This window comes from Crotalus tigris, unplaced genomic scaffold, assembly GCF_016545835.1.
Source record: "Crotalus tigris isolate CLP2741 ecotype Arizona unplaced genomic scaffold, ASM1654583v1 scf7180000019031.1477733, whole genome shotgun sequence".
Classification (NCBI taxonomy): Eukaryota; Metazoa; Chordata; class Lepidosauria; order Squamata; family Viperidae; genus Crotalus; species Crotalus tigris.
Window position 1 is genome coordinate 816,431 of NW_024097335.1, and position 26,752 is coordinate 843,182.

The window sequence follows — 26,752 nt, forward strand, 5'->3', positions numbered from 1 at the left end:
CAAACATCCACATCTGCCTATCCCAGGTCCTGGGTAAGGACTCGATAGGTAGACAAAATGCCAAATCCAGTCTGAACATCTGGCTGACTGTGCGATGATCCATAATAATAATAATAATAAAGTTGGAAGGGACCTTGGAGGTTATCAAGTCCAACTCCCTGCTCAGGCAGGTAACCCTATTCCGTTTCGGACAACTGGCTGTCCAATCTCTTCTTAAAAACCTCCAGTGTTGGAGCATTCACCGCATTTGGAGGAAGGTTGTACCACTGGTTAATTGTTCTAATTAAGGAAGTTTCTCCTTAGTTCTAGGTTGCTTCTCTCTTTGGTTAGTTTCCATCCGTTGCTTCTTGTCCTGCCTTCAGGCGCCTTGGAGAATAGTTTGACTCCCTCTTCTCTGGGGCAGCCCCTGAGATATTGGAAACTGCTATCATGTCCCCCTCGTCCTTTTCTTCATTAAACTAGACACACCCAATTCCAGCAGCCGTTCCTTATATGTTTTACCCTCCAGTCCCCTAATCACCTTTGTTGCTCTTCTCTGTACTCTTTCTAGAGTCTCAACATCTTTTTTACATCGTGGTGACCAAAACGTGGTGAGTTTTGCCCCATTTAGCGACCTCTCTTGCCACAGTTGTTAAGCGAAGCACTGCAATTGTCGAGTTAGCAACATGGCTGTTGTGTGAATCTGGATTCCCCACTGACTTTGCTTGTCAGAAGGTCACAAAAGGGGATCACATGAACCTGCAACCATCCTAAAGATGAACCAGTTGTCAAGCATCTCAATTTTGATCACATGACCCTGGGGATGCTGCAGCGGTCTTAAGTGTGAGCCACTGTCGTAAGTCACTTTTTTTCAGTGGCATTGTAATTTTGAATGATCATTAAACAAACGGTTGTAACTTGAGGACTACCTGTACATAAAGTGCCCTTGTAAAAAAAATCTTTACAGCAAGCTGTCAGGCTCAAAGTAGTACATGGAATTCTGGTTAAGCTGATCTACTGCTCATGTCTATATACAATAATCTAATCAACTAATGGTCAGTACTAAACTGGCGCTAGATAAGAATTAACGGAATTCAAGAGGGTTGGACTTAAATGGCTTGTGGGAACATAACAACCCTAGGCTGATTCCTCTCTTGACTCCACCTCCAGGTTCTGACTGTCCTTCTCCTACATAAGGTGAACTAAACCTGAGTAGCCACAGGGAGAAGATTCAGTCAGGAATCTGCGATTTAATAAAATCAAAGTGTTTCTATTCATTGACCATATCTTAAAGATAGTACAAGTAGTTCTCACTTAATAATTGCTCTTTTTAGCAATGGTTTGAAGTGACAACAACACTGAAAAGGTTACGACCAGTTTGCTTAAAGTTCTGTACTACACTGGTAGTTGTGTTTTTAAAAAGAGGTTTCATTGGGAGAACTTTGAAAAGTCTGCCACAGGAACATGTAACATCAAAGAACAAAAGCAGGATAATTTCCGTTTAAAAAAGATTCTTGTGCAATTTATATTAAAATCTAGGGTAAGCAAAAAAAAAAAAGGAGGCTCCATGCTGTGAGCTGCTCAGAGTTGGTTATAAGATGGGTGGCTCTATAAATGTTTTAAATGAATAAAATACATTGAGATGGCAAAGGGGGAAAGTTGTCAATTTTTCTCCATTTGTTTTGTAAAATCCACTTTTAAGCGACAGACCGGAACGCTAATCTACTTAAAAAAATATATTAAGGGGAGAAAAATGGAAGAAGCAGAAGAAATCAATAGGATAGTCTGCAAAAATGTAATGGAAATCAGAAAATCAAAAAGAACACAAATAGGATATGGAAATAAAAGGAAGTTAGCAATAAAATTACATTCATGTAGTCTGGAATTATAGAGACGGTATCACAAAAGTTAATGTTTGGAATAAACTGTGGTTTATCCGAAATAAATGAAAGGAAAAAAAGCCATATACAGCCTATTTACTGAAAATGGAAAAAGACCAAGATTAGGAAAAAAAAAGATAATAAATATGTCGGTTTTGATTTGAGCTACCTTCTCAGTATTTCACTGGAAGACTCTCGAATATATCAAGGCTGAGCATGAGATTAGAAAGTCCAAAATCATTCCAAAATGAAAAGAGATGGGGGGGGGAATCTCGTCTGTGTTATTCCCAATACAAACTTAGGTTTCTGAAGTCACCAGAAATCAAGCTTGACTTTGTTGAAGGAAAAGTCTTCATCATGGTTCAGTCCAAGCCAGGAATAAACAACATGGTGACTGCTTTAGAAAGAAGGTTGCAGTTTATTGAAGAGGAGAATCAGACAGAAAGATGGCTCTGGAAGAAAAGAGAGCAAGCACATGTAGGGAGTGGGTTTTTATACCCTCTGGAGCCTTTTGTTTGGAATTGTTCCTGTGGCATGAACTTTGACCTGAGTTGGAGTGTGCCCTTTGGTATCTGTGGGATAATCCTATTATGTCCTGTCTTAGACTTTGGGTGGGGTATGTAGATTTTAGGTGTCTTTGTCTTCTTAATCTTCTAGCTGGGGGCCTCCAACCTTCCTGGATTATTACATCTGCATTTCTATAGAGCTGGTTTCTGCATGGGGGAGGGAGACTTGGGACTATTAAGAAAATTGGACATGCTTTTATGCCTCTTTAAGATCCTTTGAGAAAATATATTTTTTCTGCCCTTTTAATATATCCTTCTCTGGGGGGCTGACTTCCCACAACTTGAAGGAGATTTCACTTTCAGTTGAGATCATCCTTGCACCATGAGCATTAGAGAAATCTAAGCAGGGAATTCCTATTGACTTGAAATGAATTCAGGTCTCCATAAATCAGTGGTCTTCAAATTTGGCCCTTTTATGACTTGTGGACTTCAACTCCCAGAATTCCTCATCCAGCGTACCATGCTGGCTGAGGAATTCTGGGAGTTGAAGTCTACAAGTCATAAAAGGGCCAAGTTTGAAGACCCCTGCCATAACTAGATAGATAGATGAACTCCCGGAGCAGAAGTCTGCAAACTTGGCAATTTTAAGGCCTGTGGACCTCAACTCCCAGAATTCCTCAGCCATCCACTAGTCTTAAAAGTCATTAAGCCAGCACGGTACAGGTAGACCTCAACTTACAACAGTTTGCTTAGTGACAGTTCAAACTTACAACAGCACTGAAAAAAGTGACTTATGACTATTTTTCACAGTTATGACCTTTCCAGCATCCTCATGATCATGTGGTCAAAATTCAGCTGCTTGGCAACTGACTCATATTTCTGACCGTTGCAGTGTCCTGGGGTCACATGATCACCTTTTGTGACTTTCTGACAAGCAAAGTGGTTGGGAAGCCAGATTCACTCAACAAGAGTGACACAAGAAAGGTTGTCAAATGGGGCAAAATTGTCTCACTTAACAACAAAAATTTGGGCTCAATTGTGGTCGTAAATTGAGGACTACCTGTAGTTGTTAAGCAAACCCACTTTTATTAATATGGGTTTTTTTGTCAGAACATAATTTTATTTTTTTTAGTTTTACACTGCCCAGATTCTGTGTGCTTGAGAGAGAGGGGGGGAGGGAGGGGAGAACTGGCAAAAAAAGTGAAAATCATGGTCACATGACCACAGCAAATGGCCATCAATGTGACCCAGTTGCCAAGCATCCTATATGCGACCACAGGACCATGGGAAGGGCATCACAAATGATTGATAAGCAACTGGTCACTAAGCGAGGCCTACCTGTCTACCTGTCTGTTTGTCTATCCCAGGGGTAGGCAACCTTGCCTCTTTTATGACTCATGGACTTCAACTCCCAGAATTCCTGAGCCAGCATGGCTCAGCTTGGAAACCTCTCCCTTTCCCTCAGCATGGCTGGCTCAGGAATTCTGGGAGTTGAAGTCCACGAGTCATAAAAGAGCCAAGGTTCCCCACCCCTGGTCTATCCATCCCAGGTCCCCATCCATATTAATAGAGCCATAGTGAGGCAGCTTTTATTTTTGTTTTGCTTTTCCATTTTTTAAAAAAATGTCAAACCGTAAACTCATCTAAACATTAGGAACTCTTGTATATATATCTTCTCCCCCAAGTTTTCATAGCTGGGAACACAGATGGCCAAGAAGCTATCTGTAGGGCAAACAAAATGCATGAAAGGAGATGAAAGAGAGAAAAAGGGGAAAGTTGCTTGAATCCCTGAAATTAGAGACATTAACAAAACGTGGTCCAAAAATTCAGGAAGGTACTCGCAATGAGGTAACTCAAACTGTTTTTATCTGAATTACAGGCAAAAAAAACACATAAGGAGGGAAGGAGCCCATCTTGACTTTTTTGCCCCTAACTTGCAGATATCCTTGACTGAAGCAGAAAAGCTACCGTATATGCCGGCGTATAAGGCGACTTCCACAAGCGCTAAAATCGGTGCCAAAGACGGGGGTCGTCTTATACGCCGAGTCGTCTTATACGAAATACTGATAGTTTCCGGCGTATAAGACAACGTTCTAGGAATGCGGCTCGGTGACAAAGACGGGGGTCGTCTTATATGCTGGGTCGCCTTGTACGCCGGCATATACGGTAGTTTGGTCTAGTGCAAACCGTGGGCCACTACTGGTCTGTGGCCTATTTGCCACCGAGCCACATGAGTGGTGAGCTGGCACGCATGCACCCATAGCCCAACCCCAACACATAGCATGCTCCCGCCCCTCACACAAATGAAGCTGTGTGCGTGCCTGAGCGTGCACCTGCCCCTCACACAAAGCCACCCCCTCTTCCCTCCAATCTCCCACCTGCTCCAGGTTGCCAACCTGGAAAAGTTGGGGAACGCTGGCCTAATGGTTAAGGCACCAGGCTAGAAAGCTGGAGACTGTGAATTCATGTTCCACTTTAGTCCAGCGGTTCTCAACCTATGGGTCACGACCCCATTTGGGGTCTATCGACCATTTCACAGGGGTCGCCAAGCAAGGCTGTCCGCCATTTTTTCCCCCTTTTCCGGCGGGTGCCTTACCTCCCTTGGGCTGGGCCAGCTGGTGGCCCAGCCAGTGGTCGGCCTGCTCTGTCTCTGCCGCTTGCCAGCTACGCCTCGGCCGGCGCAGGGGGCGGCACCATGCATGCACAGCGCTCCCGGGCAGGGAAAGTCCTCGACTTATGACCGGTTGGGTAGTCCTTGACTTACGACCAGTTTAGTCCTTGACTTATGACCGGTTTAGTCCTCGACTTATGACCGGTTGGGGGTCACGGCATTAAAAAGGTTGAGAACCACTGCTTTAGTCAATGATTGCTGGGTGGGTGTCTTTGAGTCAATCACCAGGAGACTGTGAGTTTTAGTCCCACCCTAAGCATGAAATCCAGCTGAGTGACCCTGGGCCACTCAACAGGAGATAGTGAGTTTTAGTTCCACCCTAGGCATAAAATCCAGCTGAGTGACTTTGGGCAAGTTACTCTCTCTCTCTCAGTGTAACCAACAACACAGGATTGTTGTTCTGGGAAAAGTAGGAGAAGGAAAGTGTGTTGGATATGTTCAATGCCTTGAGTTATTTGTAAAAATAATAAAGACAGGTGTCAGCGCTGCAACGAAATTAGCTGAAGCCATTTTCACTTTGTTTTTGGTTGCCACAATGGTGGGAGGGGGGATGTGTGCTTTTAAGTTTAGACTACTAAACTATAAATTGTCCTGTGGGAACCAATGTCATTGCTGCCTGAGTTTTGGTGGAGTGAGGCTTCCGTTAGAAAGTCCGCCAAAGTATTTTATTGGGGAATGTGATTTATGACATGTTACTGGGGTGGGAAATTCAACTTTGTATTGAACATTGTAACCTTTGGGAGGGAACTTCAGTCTTGGTTTCACTTATGATTGTGCCGATACTTTGGAGCAAATAAATATGTTCTTTAAGGAAACCTCTTGCCTCGGAGTTCTCTTTTTTTACTGGTCTCATCTATCAGAACCATGACAGCAGGATTGACAATGCAGTCCTACGTAGGGGCAGATTTTTTCTCTCTCCTAGGGCACAAAGAAAAAATATCTGCTGTGAACTCTATATGGCATCAGGAAGGGCACCCAGCCAGTAAACACTCAGCTCCATCCAGTCACCCTGACTCTATCCCAAATTAAGGGATTACAGTGTTGTAAAAAGCGAGGATTTTTTTTAATAAAGGCAGGATATAAATAAACAAATACATTCATACATACATACATACATACATACATACATTACAAACAATAAGCATGCTTCCTTCAGTCCATATTTCTCTAGCCTATTTAGGAGAATCCCATCAGCAAGGGAGATGTCTTGACATGCAAAAACAGCATTTCCGTCCCCCATCCACCAAAGTTTCTTACGCTTCTCAAATAAATAAGATTTTTTTGTTTGGCATGATTTGTTGAAAGATCCAAGACCAATCATTCCATCTAGGCTATGAACAGCAGGTGCTTTGAAAACACACAGTTCTGTTAATTTGCATGTGAGGAAAGTTCATGCAATTGTGGGAAGTCAGCCCCCCAGAGAAGGAAATATTAAAAGGGCAGGAAAATATATTTCCTCAAAGGATCTTAAAGAGGCAGAAAAGCATGCCCAGTTTTTCTTAATAGCCTCAAGTCTCCCTCCCCCAGCTCCGTAGAAATGCAGATGGAGGCCCCAGTTAGAAGCTTAGGAAGACAAAGACTCCTAAAATCTACATACCCCATCCAAAATCTAAGACAGGACATAATAGGATTAACACAGAGATACCAAAGGGCACACTCAGACTCAGGTCAAAGTTCATACCACAGGAACAACTCCACAAACAAAAGGCTCCAGAGGGTATAAAAACCCACTCCCTACATGTGTTTGCTCTTCTTTTTCTGCCAGAGCCATCTTTCTGTCTGGCTCTCCTCTTCAATAAACTGCAACCTTCTTTCTAAAGCAGTCGCCATGTTGTTTATCCCCAGCTTGGACTGAACCATGATGAAGACTTTTCTTCCAACACATTCATGTGAAAAAAAGAGAACAAAATTGAAGGCAAGCTAATCTTTTTTTTGGCCCTGTCTCTGTCTCTCTCTCTCGGCTTAATAAGCTCACGTCTAAATTCATTGACCCTTGAAATATATTGCAGCAAGCTCTCTTCGCCAGGGATAATCTCTGGAGTATCACGAAGATAGGGAGGATTGAGTATCTCTCTGCTTTATCAAAGCAAAAAAGTCAGCACTGTGTTCCAGATCACATCTACAGTATCTTTGAAGATGGAGTGTATGTGGCTGATAGAGCAGAGCTGATTCCATTAATCCTACCTACTACAGTGACTACTTGAAAGGATGGTTCTTATGAACTAATACAGCTGAGAACCAGATATGTTTAGTTTTTACACACACACACTTAGAGTGTTCACAGTGATATGAATTGATTTAATTTTTGTTGCTTTGTTTTGCTCAGTTTTAAGACACATGTTGGTTTATCTTCCCATGAGTTAGAAGCCTGGAGGGGAGTCTTTAATCAGGAATAGAATAGAATAGAATAGAATAGAATAGAATAGAATAGAATAGAATAGAATAGATAACCTTTATTGTCATTTTTCCTGTGGGCACAATGGCACACATTAAAAATGAAATTTAGTTGCTTCCTCTCAAAGTGTACACATATATAACACACATTTAAAATGTACTATATACAACATATGTATTGACCTACACCCTTACATATAAGTAACATATAAATATTAATCACTGTCCATCCTGAATACATAACGGAAGGAGGAAGCTTTAGAATAGAATAGAATAGAATAGAATAGAATAGAATAGAACTCTTTATTGGCCAAGTGTGATTGGACCCACAAGGAATTTGTCTCCGGTGCATAAACTTTCAGTGTACATACAAACAACAAAGTAATACAATCATAATACGAGAAGGTAATAGAAAAGATGAGAAGGATAATAGTTATTGTTGAGTCCTTCGCAAAATGGCAAGACACGAGAAGCAGTTGTAGTTCTCAGGAAACTTCTTTATTCAAGTGTTCAGCTTACAGTTAGAAGACGCCGATAATGCCCAAACTCCTGGCCTCTTATATAGGCCATCCCCGGGTAAATCTGCAACTTTTGGCATGCCAGCACTTGCGCATGTGCACAAATACTGGCGACAGCCTGTCTGGTCCCGGGCAGCTTGCACCTGCCGGAACTGTTTGCAATGCCCCGAGCCTGCTTGCACAGGCTCAGGACATAACAGTTATACTGTCATACAACATGGTTAAATATCATTACAATAGACATAAGACAGTGCTGTGGGAATTAGGTGTTCAGCAGAGTGATGGCACGGGGGAAAAAACTACCTTTATATCTAGTTGTTTTGGCATGCAACACCCTATAGCGCAGTGATTCTCAACCTTTCTAATGCCGTGACCCCATAATACAGTTCCCCATGTTGTGGTGACCCCCAAGTGGGTGTGGCCACCAATAAGAGGGAGTAGGACAGCTAGGGAAAAGGGAAAAAAATGGCGGACAGCATGGTTTGGTGACCCCCGTGAAATGGTCATTCGACCCCAAATGGGGTCCCGACCCACAGGTTGAGAACCACTGCTATAGCAGCATCCTTAGAGGAGGAGTTGAAATGGTTTAAGTCCAGGATGTGAGTAGATATTTTCTCAACCCTCTTTCTGGGTCGTGCAGTATACAAGTCCCCAATGGAAGGCAGGCTGGTTGCAATAGTTTTTTCCGCATTCCTAACTATCTGTTGAACTCTGTGTCTGTCCTGTTTAGTTGCTTTGCCAAACCAGGCAGTAGTAGTAGTAATAGTAGTAGTAGTAGTAATAATAATAATAATAATAGGTGGGCGTGGAATGCTACAAGTACATCAGATGGTTGAAGAAGAAAAATTGGCTTTGGAAGAATATCTAAAGAACAATGATGAAGATGCACTGAAATTAGTATATCAGGAAGGCTTACTGACTACTGGAGAGACCAAACTGGCCTACAAGAAAGACCAAATGAAGAACAGAATAGAGGCATGGGAAGACAAAGCACTACATGGCCAAGACATGAAAAAAAATAGCTGGGAAAGCAGATAATAATAAAACCTGGCAATGGCTAAGAGCAGGAAAATTGAAGAAAGAGACCGAGGGACTAATTCTGGCTGCACAAGACCAAGCCTTAAGGACAAATGCATACAAAGTCAAAATTGAGAAGATAGCAACAGACAGTAAGTGCCGCCTATGCAAAGAAGCTGAAGAAACAGTGGACCACTTGGTAAGCTGTTGCAATAAGATTGCACAGACTGATTACAAGCAGCGGCATGACAAAGTAGCAACAATGGTGCATTGGAAGATCTGCAAAAAATATCATTTGCCTGTAAGCAAAACTGGTGGGATCATAAAATAGAGAAAGTCATAGAAAATGATAAAATTAAACTGCTCTGGGACTTCAGAATTCAAACAGACAAGCACCTGCAACATACCACCCCAGACTTAACACTGGTCGATAAGAAAGACAAAAAAGTCTGGATAGTGGATGTGGCAGTGCCTGGAGATAGCAGAATAGAAGAGAAAGAACTGGAGAAGATAACAAAATACAAAGACCTACAAATAGAAATAGAAAGACTGTGGCAAAAGCAAGCAAGGGTAGTACCAATAGTCATAGGCTCCTTGGGTGCAATCCCAAAACAACTGGAGCACCACTTGAACACCATTGGCATTGACACATTCGCTATTAGTCAATTGCAAAAGGCGGCCTTATTAGGAACTGCTTCCATCCTGCGACGATATCTGTAATACTATCAAACATCCACATCTGCCTATCCCAGGTCCTGGGTAAGGACTTGATAGGTAGACAAAATGCCAAATCCACTCTGAACATCTGGCTGACTGTGCGATGATCAATAATAATAATAAAGTTGGAAGGGACCTTGGAGGTCATCTAGTCCAACCCCCTGCTCAGGAAGAAAACCTTGTACCATTTCAGACAAATGGCTGTCCAGTCTCTTCTTAAAAACTTCCAGCGTTGGAGCATTCACCACTTCTGGAGGCAGGTTGTTCCACTGGTTGATTGTTCTAACTGTCAGGAAGTTTCTCCTTAGTTCTAGGTTGCTTCTCTCCTTGGTTAGTTTCCATCCGTTTCTTGTCCTGCCTTCAGGTGCTTTGGAGAATAGCTTGACTCCCTCTTCTTTGGGGCAGCCCCTGAGATATTGGAACACTGCTATCATGTCATCCCTCGTCCTTCTCTTCGTTAAACTAGACATTCCCAATTCCAGCAACCGTTCCTTGTAAGTTTTGTACTTATAGAAGTACAAATGACAGACTCAATAATTCCTCTATAGAACTGTATCAGCAACTCCTGGGACAGTCTGTACTTTTTGAGTTTTGAAATGTTCTGAGGTTTGATTCCTCTAGTATTTGCAATTGTCTTGCAAATGCTAGAGGAATCAAAGCTGGATTTCTCGCCATAATGAGGAATTGGGGGCAGAACCAAAATAATAATATTAAATCAAAGGCTCTCTTCTCCCAACCTCAAAGAAGTCCTGTTCGCTCTTCACCTGCGTATATGGTATATGCTTTAGAATAGATCACCTTTCTTTATGCTCTGCTCAAAACTCAAGCTATTTTATTTAATGGAGTTGTGATAAATGTCACATCAATAAGATTATTAAAATGATCAAACTGAAAAGACAATCCCAGCAGTGAAGCAGAGCGTAGAGCTTGTTATTTTCATAATCTAAAAACAACACCCCCCCCCAAACGACCATCATCAAACCATCATCTATAGCCACCTAAGAGGGCACAAAACTTGTAATGAGGGGGAGAGGGAGAAATGACAGATTGCTAATATCTTGGAACCCAAAGAGAAAGAGAAAGAGAGTTGTGAAGGCAGGGACAGAGCTGATGATTAAAAGGATAGAGGTGTCAAAAGCAAGCAATGATGAAAGGTGCCGAATAATAAGACATTGTCCTTCTGCAACCCTTTTCTGTCTCAGCACCCTAATGCACAAACAGGAAAGCATTAAGCAGAAATGTGCCAAATTCTGTCTCTTATAAACAGCTTTAAAAACAGGACCACGTAGCAAACATACTGGTTTCAACACCAATATTAATGGTTACCTTTTCCATCTTCAAGGTAAACGTAATGCAAAGGAAGAAACCCGTGTGCACGGATGATTTGATCATGGTTCTACCTTAATTTAATATTTTATGTTATATATTGTATTGTGGGAAGTCAGCCCCCCCAGAGAAGGAAATATTAAAAGGGCAGAAAAATATATTTCCTCAAAGGATCTTAAAGAGGCAGAAAAACATGCCCAGTTTTCTTAATAGCCCCAAATCTCCCTCCCCCAAGCAGAAACCAGCTCTGTAGAAATCAGATATAAATAATCCAGGAAGGTTGGAGGCCCCCTGCTAGAAGATTAAGAAGACAAAGACACCTAAAATCTACATAAACCACCCAAACTCTAAAATAGGACATAATAGGATTAACCCACAGATGTCAAAGGGACACAGGTCAAAATACATGACACAAGAAATACAAAGCTTCAAACAGGAACAGGAAACAACCTCAAGAGCCCCAGAGGGTATAAAAACCCACTCCCTACATGTGCTCTTTTCTCTTTTCTTCCAGAGCCATCTTTCTGTCTGGCTCTCCTCTCCAATAAACTGCAACCTTCTTTCTAAAGCAATCGCCATGTTGTTTATTCCCGGCTTGGACTGAACCATGATGAAGACTTCTCCTTTGACAGTATCATTCACATATTTTATATATCCATACTGTCAAGAGTTCTACAAGCTACAAATCTTAGAGCAGATAGGCTAATAAGAAAATTCCATTCCAAATACCCTAATTCAAAGGTCCCCAGCCTTTTGGGAACCAGGGACCAGTTTCGTGGAGAGAGGTTTTTCTGCAAACTGAAGGGGGCGTGGTTTTGTGTGCTGCCTCCATCCCATGGATGGGGTTTCACTTGTTTGTGCGGCCTGGTTACTGGCTTGCCGCGGCCTCGTACTGGTCCATGGACTGGGGGTTGGGGACCCCTGGTCTACTGGTTCGCTACTTTTTAAAAAATGAATAAAAGTCTGCATATTCAGATTTTCGTATGGGATGATACCATTAGCTATTTACATTATGTGGCTACTTAGGCTATTTCTTTCTAATAGAGGAAATAATATAAGTAATGTAAGCGATGTAACAATTCAAATCAGGGGTCTTCATGGACTTCAATTCCCAGAATTCCCCAGCCAGGCATGCTGGCTGAGGAATTCTGGGAGTTGAAGTTCAGAAGACATAAAAGAGCCAAGTTTGAAGACCCCTGATTTAAATGTAAGATGGGGAAGAGGATTATAAGGGCTAACCTCAATGAAGGAAGGGACTTTGTCTATGAGATAATGGTCAATTCATGTATGTTATTTTATTATTTTTTTTCCAGGTCCTTTCTTCTCTCGAGGAGGCAGCATGTCAAGAGTGAAAACTTAGCAGCCTTATTGTTTTCATCTTGTCATTAGAGTAAAGGGAGTGGGAGAGATGAGTTTCAAATCCGTTAGTTAAAGAAATGAAACCTCTCCTATTCTGCAGACATTTACTGAGAAAAGATGTATAGAAACTTTTCAAGGATATTCTAACCAGTGTGAAGAAGATAGCTGACGGTTCTCATAACAGCGAGAATTTGTTTACATGAGCTACGTGAACTTCTAGGAGACTTGGCTGGGAATGTCATTATTATATGCTTCTGTTAGATGTCTGGGGATTTTAGTTTTCCTTTGCCTATACCAGGCATGTCAAACTCATGACGTCATGTGACATCATGCAACGTATCAGAGCTTTTTCGCCATTGCCGGCAATGGAGTGGGCGCGGCTCCGGTATGATGAAACCAGCCCAAGGGCCAGCAGTTTGACACCTCTGGCCTATACCATGCCATGTATTCAGTAAACCAGTAAGATTTTCAGAAATGAAAGAAATCCTGGACTTTATGTGGCTACCCCAGCTGGACAGCGATGAGAACAGTTGGGACAAATCCAGGATGCATGAAAGCGCAGGCAAGAGAAGTGAGTAGGACAGAGGAATGCAGTGGGGTGGCTCCAAAGGTAAAGGAGAAGGCATTAGGAAGCCATGCCTTGGCTGAATTATAAAAGGGAAGGTGTGGGAGGTGATGGTTGCCGAAGGCAACCGTTCGTGTTGAGGATCGAGTTTCTGTGGACTGTGTTTGTTTGCCTTGGACATTGACTCAGGTCCGTGAGAATAAAAGGGGTTGTTTTTTTCTTGCGGTTCCTGCCTGTTTCTTGGAAGAGGGGTTTCTCCTTGTGAGCATAACGAAGACTCACGTAGGCTGGGACAGAACATGACCCCAGCTAAGACTGGATTTTCCGTTGCAAGCAAAGCAGTTCTTAAATGAGTCGCACCCAATTTTTACAACACCTTTTGCCATGTTTATTCAGCAAATTATGTGGCCGTTAAGCAAATCCAGCTTTCCTCATTGACTCTGCTTGTCAGAAGCCAACTGGGGAAGGTCACAAATGTCACGCTGCAACTGTTGTAAATGCATGCCGTTTGTCAATGCCCAAATTTTGATCCCCGGACCATGGATGGAGATGCTGTGATGGTCTAAACCAGGGGTCTTCACACTCGGCCCTTTTATGACTCATGGACTTCAGCTCCCAGAATTCCTCAGCCAACGTGCCTGGCTGAGGAATTCTGGGAGTCGAAGTCCATGAGTCATAAAAGGGCCGAGTTCGAAGATCCCTGGTCTAAACTATGAGGACCAGTGGTAAGTCACTTTTTGCAATGCTGTTGTAATCTTGAATGGTCGCCAAAAGAATGGTTGTAAGTTGGGGACTACTCGTAAAGGCATATGTGGAAACAACCTTGGGAGACAGGAAAACATCTTCAAAGAAAAACAAGAACATCCAGTTGCCTTTTGAAAAAGCACCTTTGGGACAACCATGACCTTGATAGGAATAAGCGAATGGTCTTCAAAATTTAATATTGAAAGAGAAATTTAAAAATTGAAAATTACTGAGTTGAAAAATAAGCTTATCAAAGAAACAATGGATGGGAAACCAAGAAAGGATAGCATAAAGAGAGGATGTAAGAGAAATACGTAGACAACATTGTTATCTGGGTCTTCAGAATGGAAAAAGGGGCTGTAAGAGGACATAACTAGCAAAACAGGAAACTATTTTTCTAAGAAGTCATTAAAAAGGGGGGGGCAGAACTCAGACAACTGAGCACGTGCAATTAGTTGATTAATATTAACTGACACACCTTGCATAAATTATCTCCTAATTTTAATGTACATGTGATAGATGATTTAGTATATAGCAGGAAATAGGTAGGAGGCAGTCAGAAAGAGTGTAACCTCATAGTACAGTAATGGAGAACCTTTTAGAGACCAAGTGCCCCAAAACCAGCCCCTCCCCTGCCCCCCCCATCTGCCCTGCCCCCACCCCAGCCTCCCGCCCACCCACAGGGCCACTCACTGCCTCCACGGCCCACCGATCGCCCAGGTGGTCCAGCAGCATCATGGCAGCCACGCCCTCCACCCGTGTCCGTCAGCATCAATGGTGTGCGACAGGGCACGAGGTGAAGTCTTGTTCCCACTGCCTGGCTGCCATGTCCTTGGCTGTGCTGCTCCATGCGGGCCATGCTCGGGGGCGACTCTCCTCTGGGGGAGCTGCTGGTGAGGAGGGGGCTGCAGTGGGAGGTGGGGTGGGGGTGATGCGCATGTGCCCACAGAGAGGGCTCTGAGTGCCACCTCTGGCACGTGTGCCATAGGTTCGCCACCACTGTCATAGTACCTCAGCCAATGGGGAAAGAGGAAGGATATGGCAGCCAGGCCTTCACTGTGTCTTGGCTGGTTATTGGTCAGGCGAGCTTGCCTCTGGTCTCAAAGGAAAGTAGCCAGAAGCACATAACAACCTGGATGACTGAGAATCTCCATAGACATCTTGGCAATAACAGTTTGGTAATGGAATCAGTTGATTAATGGCGTTCCTTTTCAGGCACTTATTACTGAGCCATACATAGCACAACTTTTGGTATGGTTCTCCAAGCTGACAGTGATAGTGCACAACTCAAGACTAAAGACAACTGGACTAAAATTTGCACACAGCAACTTTTAAGCTTTGTATGTATCCGTTTACTGCTACGATTCCAAAATGTAATCAACCATAAAATCATTTTTTCATAATGCATTGAAGAAGAAAAGCATTAGAAGGAGAAATAGAAGTTGCATTATCCCTAACAATTTGGAAACACTTCCAATCACTGACACGTCAGACACAGAAAATGCATGCCATTTTTTTGTGGGGGGAATATTCCTCCCTCCCTCCCTCCCTCCCTTCCATATTTTCTTACTTACTTACCTATCTCCTTTTCTTTCTCATTTTTTTTATTTAAAAGTTTTATAAATTTATTACAATATAAACCCCCGCTCCTTCCCCCCTCCCCCACTTCCCAGAGCTGATTACAGGGTAAAAAATAAAATAAACAAACATAATCTAACTAACATAAACCAACTATACTATCAATCAAAACCATAACACACTTTAACTCCTTCTCAAAACAAATATTAACAAATTAAGTCAAAAAAGATAATATAATTAAAACTAATAATAATTATCTAAGATCTACTCAAAAACAAGATAATACTTTTCAACCTCATATTTCTTCTGAATGTAATCAGTCTACCTTCTCCAAACCATAATAAATTTTTCTTCTTTCTCATTTTTATTCAACTCCTTTTTCATTTATTTCATTGTATTTATATATCTGCCAATCTCACATACAGTATGTGACTGTGGGGAGCTTACAGTAAAATAGATAAAAAAATAAAATGCCTAATATAAAAAATTTTTAAAAATGTGTTTTTCCAAAAGCATCAGCATACATTTGCAAAAAGATTTAAACAATAACAACAACAAATTTCTTTCTTGATCTTAAAAATTCAGATTCTTGTTATGTCTCCCTTGACTGAAAGGCAGGTTTAATATGATTCTGCAGGACAAAATATGCTTTTCCCCCCATACATTTTCTTGAGGAAAAAGCCAGCCCTGAGAGGAATATAGGCTCGTAAGCCTGACATCATCTAAAGATGGAAACAAATCCCATCAGGAAATTTAAAATCATTTCATTAGTTAAAATTAAAGAGAAAGGTTTAAAATGCAATCAAGAGAGGCAGCAGCAAAATTAGCAGATATTCATCACCCTGCTAAATTATTGAAATGTGGCAAGATGGTAAGCAAATACTATCGACTGCTATAATAACAGAAACAGAATGCAGATGTAAGGTCTCGTTCATACTAATTAAATATTTTCATAAGGAAGCAACACAGACACACACCTATCTTTCCCTAAAGCAGGGCTGCATTGCCTACCAACAACTATTGAAATCTTTTGATTGATTGGGATTCCTATCAACATAAAACCCAAACTGCAGTATAAGCAGCAGCACTAAGTAAGTGGAACAACCTGTCTCCAGAAGTAATTGGAAGTGTCTTGCTCCTAGAAGCAAGAAGCCGAAAACACCAACCTGAAGATGACGAATAGGACTTCGTCGAAACGTCACCAAGACACTTCCAAATTGACTTGGGAGAAAACTCGAATAACCAAAGACCTATATACAAACACCCACGAAAACCTCAAAAAACAAATATAAAATTGGAAGTGTCTTGGCGACGTTTCGACGAAGTCCCATTCGTCATCTTCAGGCTGGTGTTTTCAGCTTCGTGCTTTGAGCAGCAACCCGAACAACCAAAGACCTACATACAAATACCCGCGAAAACCTCAGAAAACATATATATATATATATACACATACATACATACATACATACATACATACATACATACATATATATATTAAAAAGGATATTAAAAAATAGAAGCATGATTCCTGGGTGTATACATGGTGAGAATAAAATATGATCACCAGGAAAAGTTAAAACATTAAAAGTTTTAATATAAAACAGAAGTTTTAAATAAAAACATTAAAAGTTATATATATATATATATATATATATATATATATATATATATATATATATATATATAGAGAGAGAGAGAGAGAGAGAGAGAGAGAGAGAGAGAGAGAGAGAGAGAGAGAGAGAGAGAGAGAGAGAGAGAAGAGAGAGAGATTCAAAATTGGAAAAGGAGTCCGGCAAGGCTGTATACTGTCGCCCTGCCTATTTAACTTATATGCAGAGCACATCATGAGAAAGGCAGGGCTAGATGAATCAAAAGTTGGAATTAAGATTGCCGGGAGAAATATCAACAACCTAAGATATGCAGATGATACCACTCTAATGGCAGAAAGTGAAGAGGAACTAAAGAGCCTCTTGATGCGGGTGAAGAAGGAGAGTGCAAAAGTTGGCTTGAAACTCAACATTAAGAAAACCAAAATCATGGCATCCGGCCCTCTCAATTCCTGGCAAATAGATGGGGAAGAAATGGAGGTAGTGACAGATTTTATTTTTCTGGGCTCCAAGATCACCTCAGATGGGGACTGCAGCCAAGAAATTAAAAGACACTTGCTCCTGGGGAGGAAAGCTATGGCAAATCTAGATAGCATACTAAAAAGCAGAGACATCACTCTGCCAACAAAAGTACATATAGTCCAGGCCATGGTTTTCCCAGTGGCAATGTATGGCTGTGAAAGTTGGACCATAAGAAAGGCTGAGCGCCAAAGAATTGAGGCCTTTGAACTATGGTGCTGGAGAAGACTCCTGCGAGTCCCTTGGACTGCAAGGCGTTCAAACCGGTCAGTCCTAGAAGAGATCAACCTCGACTGCTCTTTAGAAGGCCAGATCCTGAAGTTGAAACTCAAATACTTTGGCCATCTAATGAGAAGGAAGGACTCACTGGAGAAGGGCCAAATGCTGGGAAAGATTGAGGGCAATAGAAGAAGAGGACGGCAGAGAATGAGATGGCTGGATGGAGTCACTGAAGCAGTGGGTGTGAACTTAAGTGGACTCCAGAAGATGGTAGAGGACAGGAAGACCTGGAGGAACATTGTCCATGGGGTCGCGATGGGTCGGATACGACTTCGCAATTAACAACAACAAGAGAGAGAGAGAGAGAGAGAGAGTCAAATCATCTAAGATACTACAGGCAGTCCTCGATTTAGCGACCACAGTTGTGACTAGAACTTTCATTGCTAACCAAGGGGGTTGTTAAGTAAGTTGCACCCAATTTTATATCATTTTTTTTCCATGATTATTCAGCGTGATGTGAATCACGTCATTCAATGAATCCAGCTTCCCTCATTGACTTTGCTTGTTGGAAGCCAGCTGGGAAGGTTGCAAATGGGGATCATGCAGCAACCATTGTAAATACATCCCAGTTGCCAAGCACTCAAATTTTTATCACGTGACCGTGAGGATGCCCCAGCTGTCATAAGTGGAGGACAGGTGCTAAGTCGCTTTTTTCAGTGCTGCTGTAACTTTGAATGGTCACTAACCAAACGGTTGTAATTCAAGGGCTACTTATAGTCAGCATGAATTTTCCTCTCAGAAAGGCACACACACATACACACACACACAGCATGCCTTACATTGGATTGTTTAATAAAAGGATGAAATCGGAATTAATTTTAGACTTTATTATTCAGTCTAGGGATGGTCTTGGCACTATGCCCTTTTTCCCTCTGTTGGTCTTATGAATTTCCAGCTCAATTCTATTCTGAATTCTGAAAAGATTACATCTTTTTACTCACAAGGCTCCCTCCACTGACCATCTGGGAATGTGTGTAGAAATGTGTGCTTTAAAATCCTTGTGGCTTCCTTGCCAGAAAGGATCCTTGCGCGCAAAAGCGATGTTATCCATACTAACTGACATGTCAGAAAAACTCATTTTTCAGCTTCTGCCCTTGTCAAGCCAAGAAAACTGCAGCCTTGATGCCCCTAGAAAAAGCCTGCAAGGCTTCTGTACACCTGACATACAAACCATGTATTTTTAGCCCCAAAAGCCCAGGAGGTAAACAGTATCTGACAAGGACAGGGAAAAAATAAAATCCCAGCAAAACTGCAAATGTCAATTAAAACGTCCAGATATTTATTGGTATGGTAAAATTAGATCCAGGGAGGATAAATCCAGCAGAATTAATTAGGAAACATTAAAAAAAGTGGACAGAACAGAAACTTCCCACTCGCCTAAAACGAAACCGTGGCATTAACCGTGGAAAATGTCAAAGAAGTGCCAAGTTGCAGCCAAATTAGAATTAAATATGGGGAAAAAACTGTCAAACGTTTTCTCTGGCTGCATTTGTTGATTCTGACAAGCTGTTAGGTTTGACCCTTAGTATCCAAAACTTGATCTCTATGATGGTTTTACCAATACCCTTTACTTTCCGAGACCCAGGCAAAATACATTCCACCTTTATCTGCAGTATTACGATATTGAGGAACCCAAATTTGGCAGGTAAGGAGAAGCACAGGTTTTTGCTACTACAGAGCTGTGTTTATGCAACATGGCTTAACTGGGCAGGTTTATTTATTTAGTGAATGGCATCTACAGAGATCATGCAATCACTGATATATATATAGGGTCTCCTGCTTGAGCAGGGAGTTGGACTAGAAGACCTCCAGTCCTTCCAGCTCTATTTTGATAGATCTCAAAATAGAGCTGGAAGGGACCTTGGAGGTCTTCTAGTCCAACCCCCTGCTCAAACAGGAGACCCTATACCAGTGGTTCTCAACCTGTGGGTCGGGACCCCATTTGGGGTCGAATGACCATTTCATGGGGGTCACCAAACAACACAGTCCGCCATTTTTTCTCCCTTTTCCTTAGCTGTGTTACTCCCTTTTATTCTATTGGCTTTTGAAAGCCAATAGAATAGACTCTCTTGAATAGAATCTAATTCTATTGGCTTTCAAAAGCCAATAGGAATTGTCCAGGCTGTCTCTGCCCTGCTGAGTCTGCCAAAAGTTCCATTCTGCAAACGGTGCTGCACCAGTTGAGTAAACCTCGACTTACGACCGGTTGGGGGTCGCGGCATTAAAAAGGTTGAGAACCACTGCCCTATACCATTTCAGACAGGCGGCTGTCCAGTCTTTTCTTAAAAACTTCCAGTGATGAAGCACCTACAACTTCTGAAGGCAAAGCTATTCCACTGGTTAATTGTCCCCATTGTTAGGAAGTTTCTCCTTAATTCCAGGCTGCTTCTCCCTTTGAGTAGTTTCCATCCATCGTTTCTTGTCTTGCCTTCTGGTGCTTTGGAAAATAAGTTGACCCCCTCTTCTCTGTGGCAGCTCCTCAAATCCTGGAATACTGCTATCATGTCACCCCTAGTCCTTCTTTTCTCTAGATTAGCCACACCCAAATCCTGTAACTGTTCTTCATATGTTTGGGTGCATATGATAGTTGTGTCATAATTTCCTCTTAAATAAACCTCCAGTAGTCTAGCCCAGTATTTCTCAGCAACTTTATGAGGGGTGGACTTCAACACCCAGAATTCCCCAGCCAGCAGAGGAATTCTGACTGGGGAATTCTGGGAGTTGAAGTCTACCCCTCATAAAATTGCTAAAGTTGAGAAACACTGGATTCTAGCCCAAAACTGCTTATAAATCATGCCTTTTACCTGTAGTATCTGATGCCTACATCTGATAGTACAAACCGTCAACGCTCCCCATTAAAGATATACTGACAAAGTTCCAGGACTAAAACAATATCAGTGTTTTTATCTGCCAGATATTATTTAGAGCCTGTGATTTTTTCTGACGTCTGATTCATTTATTAAAAGGTTGAACCTGAGGGAAGAAGGGTAAGAACAGATCACCCGTGGGTGAGAGAAATTTTAACAGCTTCTCCTTTATCAGCAAAATGCAGCAGTGATCCATTCGTTTCATTAAGAAGCAATCAATTTAGAGAAAAAACAACGGAAAACTTATTCTCAAAACTGTGTGACTTGAATGTAGATATTCACTGTGATAGTGGGAAGAATTACAAAATGGCTGCCAACTTCATCCACCTGGGAGAATTTCTGGGGCTAATTGGTTACTACCGGGACAAAATATTGATTTAGCAATGTGATTTAGAAACTATATTATCAACATCTTCCAATTACTTATTTACTTACTATTATTTATATGCCATGTTAATCCAAACGAGGTCCCTGGTGGCTTACATATATAGGTAGCCCTTGACTTACATAGTCACAATTGTAACAAGCATTTCGGTTGCTAAGCAGGATGGTGGTTAAGTGAGTTTTGCCCCATTTTATGAGCTTTGCTTATCAAATCTACCAAGGAAAATATGTGAGCGTGGAATGTTGCAAGTCACGTGATCCCCTTTTGCGACCTTCTGACAAGCAAAGTCAATGGGGGGAAGCCAGATTCACTTGACTTATGTCCTTTTTTCACACTTATGACCATTGTAGCATCCCAATGGTCATGTGATCAAACTTCAGGCACTAGGCGACTGACTTCACATTTATGACCGTTGCAGTATCCCGGGGTCATGCGATCACCTTTTGCAACCTTCGTTGTGATTCCTCGCCAGCCAGTGGACCTGGCAGCTGAGTCTGAGTCTGAGGAGGGGCCTGGAGTGACATCAGAGTCAGAGGAAGGCTCTGAGGAGCTCCAAGACCTACAGTCTGACGGGGATCCTGGTCCCTCTACTCGCGCTCAGGCTGAGACACAGCTGTGCTGGGAGCCTGAGTTTGACAGTGATGAAGAACAGTTGGGAAACATCCAGGATGCACAAAAGCGCAGGCAAGAGAAGCGAGTAGGACAGAGGAATGCCATGGGACGGGTCCAAAGGCAAAGGAGAAGGCATTAGGAAGCCACGCCTTGGCTGAATTATAAAAGGGAAGGTGTGGGAGGTGCTGGTTGCCGAAGGTAACCATTCATATTAAGGATCGAGTTTCTGTAGACTGTGTTTGTTTGCCTTGGACATTGACTCAGGTCTGTGAATAATAAAAGGAGATTGGTTTTTTCCTGGGGTTCCAGCCTGCTTGTTGGAAGAGGGGTTTCTCCTTGTGAGCTTAACAAAGACTCACGTAGGCTGGGACAGAATACCTTCTGACGAACAAAGTCTATGGGGAAGCCAGATTCACTTAACAACCGTATTACTAATTTGACAACTGCAGAGATTCACTTAACAATTGTGGCACGCAAGGTCATAAAATGGGGCCAAATTCACTTAACAGCTATCTTGCGTAGGTCAATTGGGATTGTAAATCGAAGACTACCTTTATGTCTTTAGTCTGAGGACATTTATTCACAACAATAATGAATGCACTCTTTTACTGGTGCAATAACCTAGCTTAATTGAGACTATTCCCTGTCTTATCTCTTCCCTTCCTAAATTCCTGGTAGACTCTGTCAACATCGTTGCCTGGATGAAGGGCATGATTCATTGTCATTATTTTTCTGGTCTTCCTATTCAGGGCTTTTAGTGCTTCCTGAGTCCAGTCCACTATTCCAGCTGTGTATCTAATAACTGGAATTGCCCAGGTGTTAATTGTCTTGACAGTTATTTCCTCCATTAAGTTTAGATCATTAGATCTCAGATCTTCACCTTGAGAATATATTCATATCTAACCTTCTGCTTGATGTCGTCAGCTTGAAGGATGCCCAGGTATTTGCAGTGATCATCTTCATCCATATGGTTATTATTCCTCTTATACCAGATTATTGCCAAACCCTGGGAAGGAGAGCTCAGCTGGAAACTTTTACAATTATCTGAAGAATAATGGTTTGTTCCTTCCACTTGTAGCTTGATGTTGTTAATTGCTCGTGCAACAGACTCATTTTAAATTAAGCTCATTATAGGTAGGAGCCATTCACAGAGAGGTAGGTGGTGCATTCTGTTCCAAGCATTGCTAATTAATCCATCATTATCCAGGCTCTGAAACATGCAGTTCTATTTGTCTAAATGATGGCTACTTCACTCGTTGGGGCACCAGATTAAATCTCTCTTTAATGACCGTAAGTTAGTTAATGCCAGTGTGACTATAAACGCTGCTGATATACTGGCAAAATGTATCAGAATTCTCTGCTTGTATTCTTCTAAAATAGCTGAAATCATATTTCTCTCCTTATTAACCAGCTATTGCGCTGAGAATTGGGAAATGAGATGGCAGTGGGGTAGTAGACTCAATTAAGCTAGGTTATTGCATCAGTAAAAGAGTGCATTCATTAGTGTTGTGAATAAATGTCCTCTGACTAAAGACATATAGGTAGTCCTTGACTTACAACCTTGACTTACAACCACAACTGAGGTGAGGTGTTAAGTGAATTTTGCCCCATTATACAATGTTTCATGCCACAATTGTTAAGTGAATCTCTTAATTGTTACACTAGTTGTCATGGTTCCGACAAATGAAACTCTTCAAAAGAACTTTGAGGCATTGTTTACCTTAAAGAGTCTTTATTTTGAGTAGCATTACATCGGCACTGCATAATCGAAGCCAAAAACTGGATTCCCCTCCCTTGAGCACATAGTATCAAAGCACAATTCCCTCCTCCAATTAACAGTCATAAATCACATTCCCCAATTAGCTTGAAGCGTGGACTTCCTCTCCCATTCTCCAGTTGCCAATTCCTTATCAGCTCTGGTTACAATAACCTTGTTTCTCAGGCTGGGTCCAGCATTGTTATGTCTAGCTGGATTGTCTTCACATTCCCCCTCCCAGCATCATCTAACTCTAAAAGCAAAAGGTAAAGGTGGCTACATCTCCATCTGTTGTCAATGCAAAAACATCCCATGTTAGTATCATTGACACTAGTAATATGGCTGTTAAGTGAATCTGGCTTAGCCATAGACTTTGTTTGTCAGAAGGTCACAAAAATGATCACATGGCCCCGGGACACTGCAACCGTCATAAAAATGAGTCGGTTGCCAAGTGCCCAAATTTTGATCACACGACCGTGGGAATGCTACAATGGTCATAAGTGTGAAGAAAGGTCATAAGTCACTTTTTTCAGTGCCATTGTAACTTCGAACGGTCACTAAATGAACTGTTGTAAATCGAGAACAACCTGTAACCAAGATTTTCTTCTGAACGTTGGGCTGAACCTAATAAGCATCATGCGCAGTAGAGCCAGAAACCATCTATCATGGTTTATTCATACAGCTTATTTATATACTAGATGTTTTCACTGCCCTTTGGTGAACAGCAGGGTACTTTGTAAAAAACATGAAAGGAATAAAATATAGCATCTGGAGATGCACTGCAAAGTTAATATAGCAATCTGTATGAAAATTGCTGAGAGGAAAAAAAAACAGCTTCATAATGTAGTCCTTTGCAAGCATTCTGAGTGTTCTCAACTACAACATTAAGATGCTTGGTATAACTGACTCATATTTATGACGGTTGCAGTGTCCCAGGGTCATGTGATCACCTTTTGTGACCGTCTGACAAGCAAAGTCAATGGGAAAGCCAGGTTATTAACTCAACAACTGCAACGATTCACTTAACAACTGTGGCGAGAAAGGTCGTAAAATGGAGCAAACTTTACTTGAGAAATGTCTCACTTTGGCCACAAAAGGTTTGGGCTCAGTTGTAGTCGTAAGCTGAGGACTACCTGTATTTGGGTGTGATATTCTTAAATGGGTATTGAGGGGTGTTAGTGAGTGCGGCTGGTTGAGGGATTCTGGGAGTTGAAGTTCACAAGTCTTAAAGTCGCCACGTTTGGAGACCCCTGCTCTAAATAATGAATACTTCCAATTGATTGGGTTGTGGGCTATAATGACTGCTGGTACAACATATGGGTGACTCTGTTAATCAGAAAAGTAGGTAGTCCTCATTCAATGGCGGGTCACTTAGTGATTGTTCGAAGTTACAATAAATCCAAAAACAAGATAGTTATGATTCAGATTTGAAGTTCCAACTCCCCCCCCCCCTCCATGCACACACAGACACATAGTCTTGTGTTCACATTTTGGACATTCAGCAACTGGCCTGCATGTATGGCAGTCTGCAATGTCTTACAATCATGCGACAGTGATTTATGATGTTTTTTTGCTGGAAACTGGCCTTCTGGTTTCCAGCAAAAAAAAAAAATCTATTGCGGATAATGGATTTGCTTAATGACTGCAGTATTTGTTTAACAACCATCACGTATGCTGTACAACTGCCATTTTTGCTTAAAAATCACTTCAAAAAATGTCATAAAATCTCATCCCATGTGATGATCTGCTTAAAGATTCACACGGCTTACAGTTCTAATTCTGGAGGTTTTTAAGGTCATACGTTGAGGACTATCTGTATGTAAATTATATAGATCATGTTTCAGTCTGTTATTCAGCAGTACAGTAGAGCGTTATGGAAGACTATTTCATTGCTTCATTATTAATTCTTACAGCATGAACAGTATCATCTAGCTGGGATCTTGTTAAAAAATGGAAAGGAGACCACTAGGAAATCTGAGAGGTATGGATAGAGCAAGCAGTAAAAAAAATTCTCAAAATAAAGCAACGGCAAAATATTTTCATATTATTGCCAAGAAAAAGATATGGATATTTCTGTTAAGTCCCTAGAAACTGAGTTCTAATCAATACTTTTTTAAATTTAATGTTATTATTCTTTTTTAAATTTCAAGATGTTCCTCAATCTCAATTGTGTTTTACAATTGTGTTTTTATTTTCGTTGTTGGTTTGATCTTAAATATTTTTCTATTTTTTTAATTTACTACAATTACTTTTAATTGTTTATTTGTACACTATCTAAGAAAAGCAATTATTGAAAGGCATAAATCAAGAATATATACTGATGAGAAAATATATTTGCGACTCAACTTCTTAACAGCAAGGCACAGCAAAAAAATAATTAGCATGTATTCCAAAAATTAAAATAGTAGGCAGCTAAAATAGTAGTGGTATTAAAAAGCATGGAAAAAATTACCATTAAGCATCCTTCTAAGTGTTAGTAAGGAGAAGGGTTGCTTCAACTCCAGCAAGACTTTCCCCCCACAATATGTAGTTATTTTTATTTGTTTCCTGAGGCTGCTGTGCCACTAAAGTCTCATAGGCTCTAAGCCAAATAAGAATGTCTAAATATAGAGTTAACAATATTCCACATATAACTAACAAAGCAAGATAGTGTTCCCAACCCTAAATGTAGTCTTAAAGAATGACGTCAGCATGGCCCTTCAGTAGGCCAATAAAATGGAGCAGTGTCAAAGAGTTGGAAGTAAGTTCTTACATTAAAAAGGGGCCACCACTGAGAAGGCTCACTCCTTGGTGAATAGAATAGAATAGAATAGTTTTATAGTTCTATAGAATAGAATAGAATAGAATAGAATAGAATAGAATAGAATAGAATAGAATAGAATAGAATAGAATAGTTTTATAGTTGAATGGAATAGAATTCTATAATTTTATAGTTCAATAGAATAGAATAGAATAGAATAGAATTCTATAGTTTTATAGTTCAATAGAATAGAATAGAATAGAATAGAATAGAATAGAATAGAATAGAATAGAATTGTTATTGTCACTTTAAATGTATATGTCAAAGCAAGAACATCCAATGTTCTTTGAAGTGTTTCGTTAGTCGGAGCCTTAACAGTATACTAATCAGCATACATTAAAAATGAAATTTCATTGCATTCAGCTCTCAGAAAAATACCATTATGCATATACCCACATACACACACATATGACACAGAGAAACATCACAGTCTAGTTCGAATGTATACATATACATGGCAAAAAAAAAAAAGAATCCAGTGAATTTACAAGACAGATGCATAAGGAACAAAGCTGTTACAGAATCTAGTAATCTTGCTATAAATACTTCAAAACCTCCTGCCAGAGGGGAGCAACAGAAACAGACCATGAAGTGGGTGTGTGGGGTCTCTAACAATGCTTCGAGCTCTAAGCACATATAAGGGCTTGTAAGCCATATCCTGAATCCCGGGAAA

The 26,752-nt window shown here is 41.1% G+C and overlaps 1 protein-coding gene across 10 annotated transcripts in view; it reads right to left on the reverse strand.

The window, feature by feature from the left end:
* LOC120314980 (disks large homolog 2-like) overlaps nt 1-26,752 on the reverse strand; it is an 899,194-nt gene that overhangs the window by 778,076 nt on the left and 94,366 nt on the right. The gene's annotated exons all lie outside the window — the stretch shown is intronic.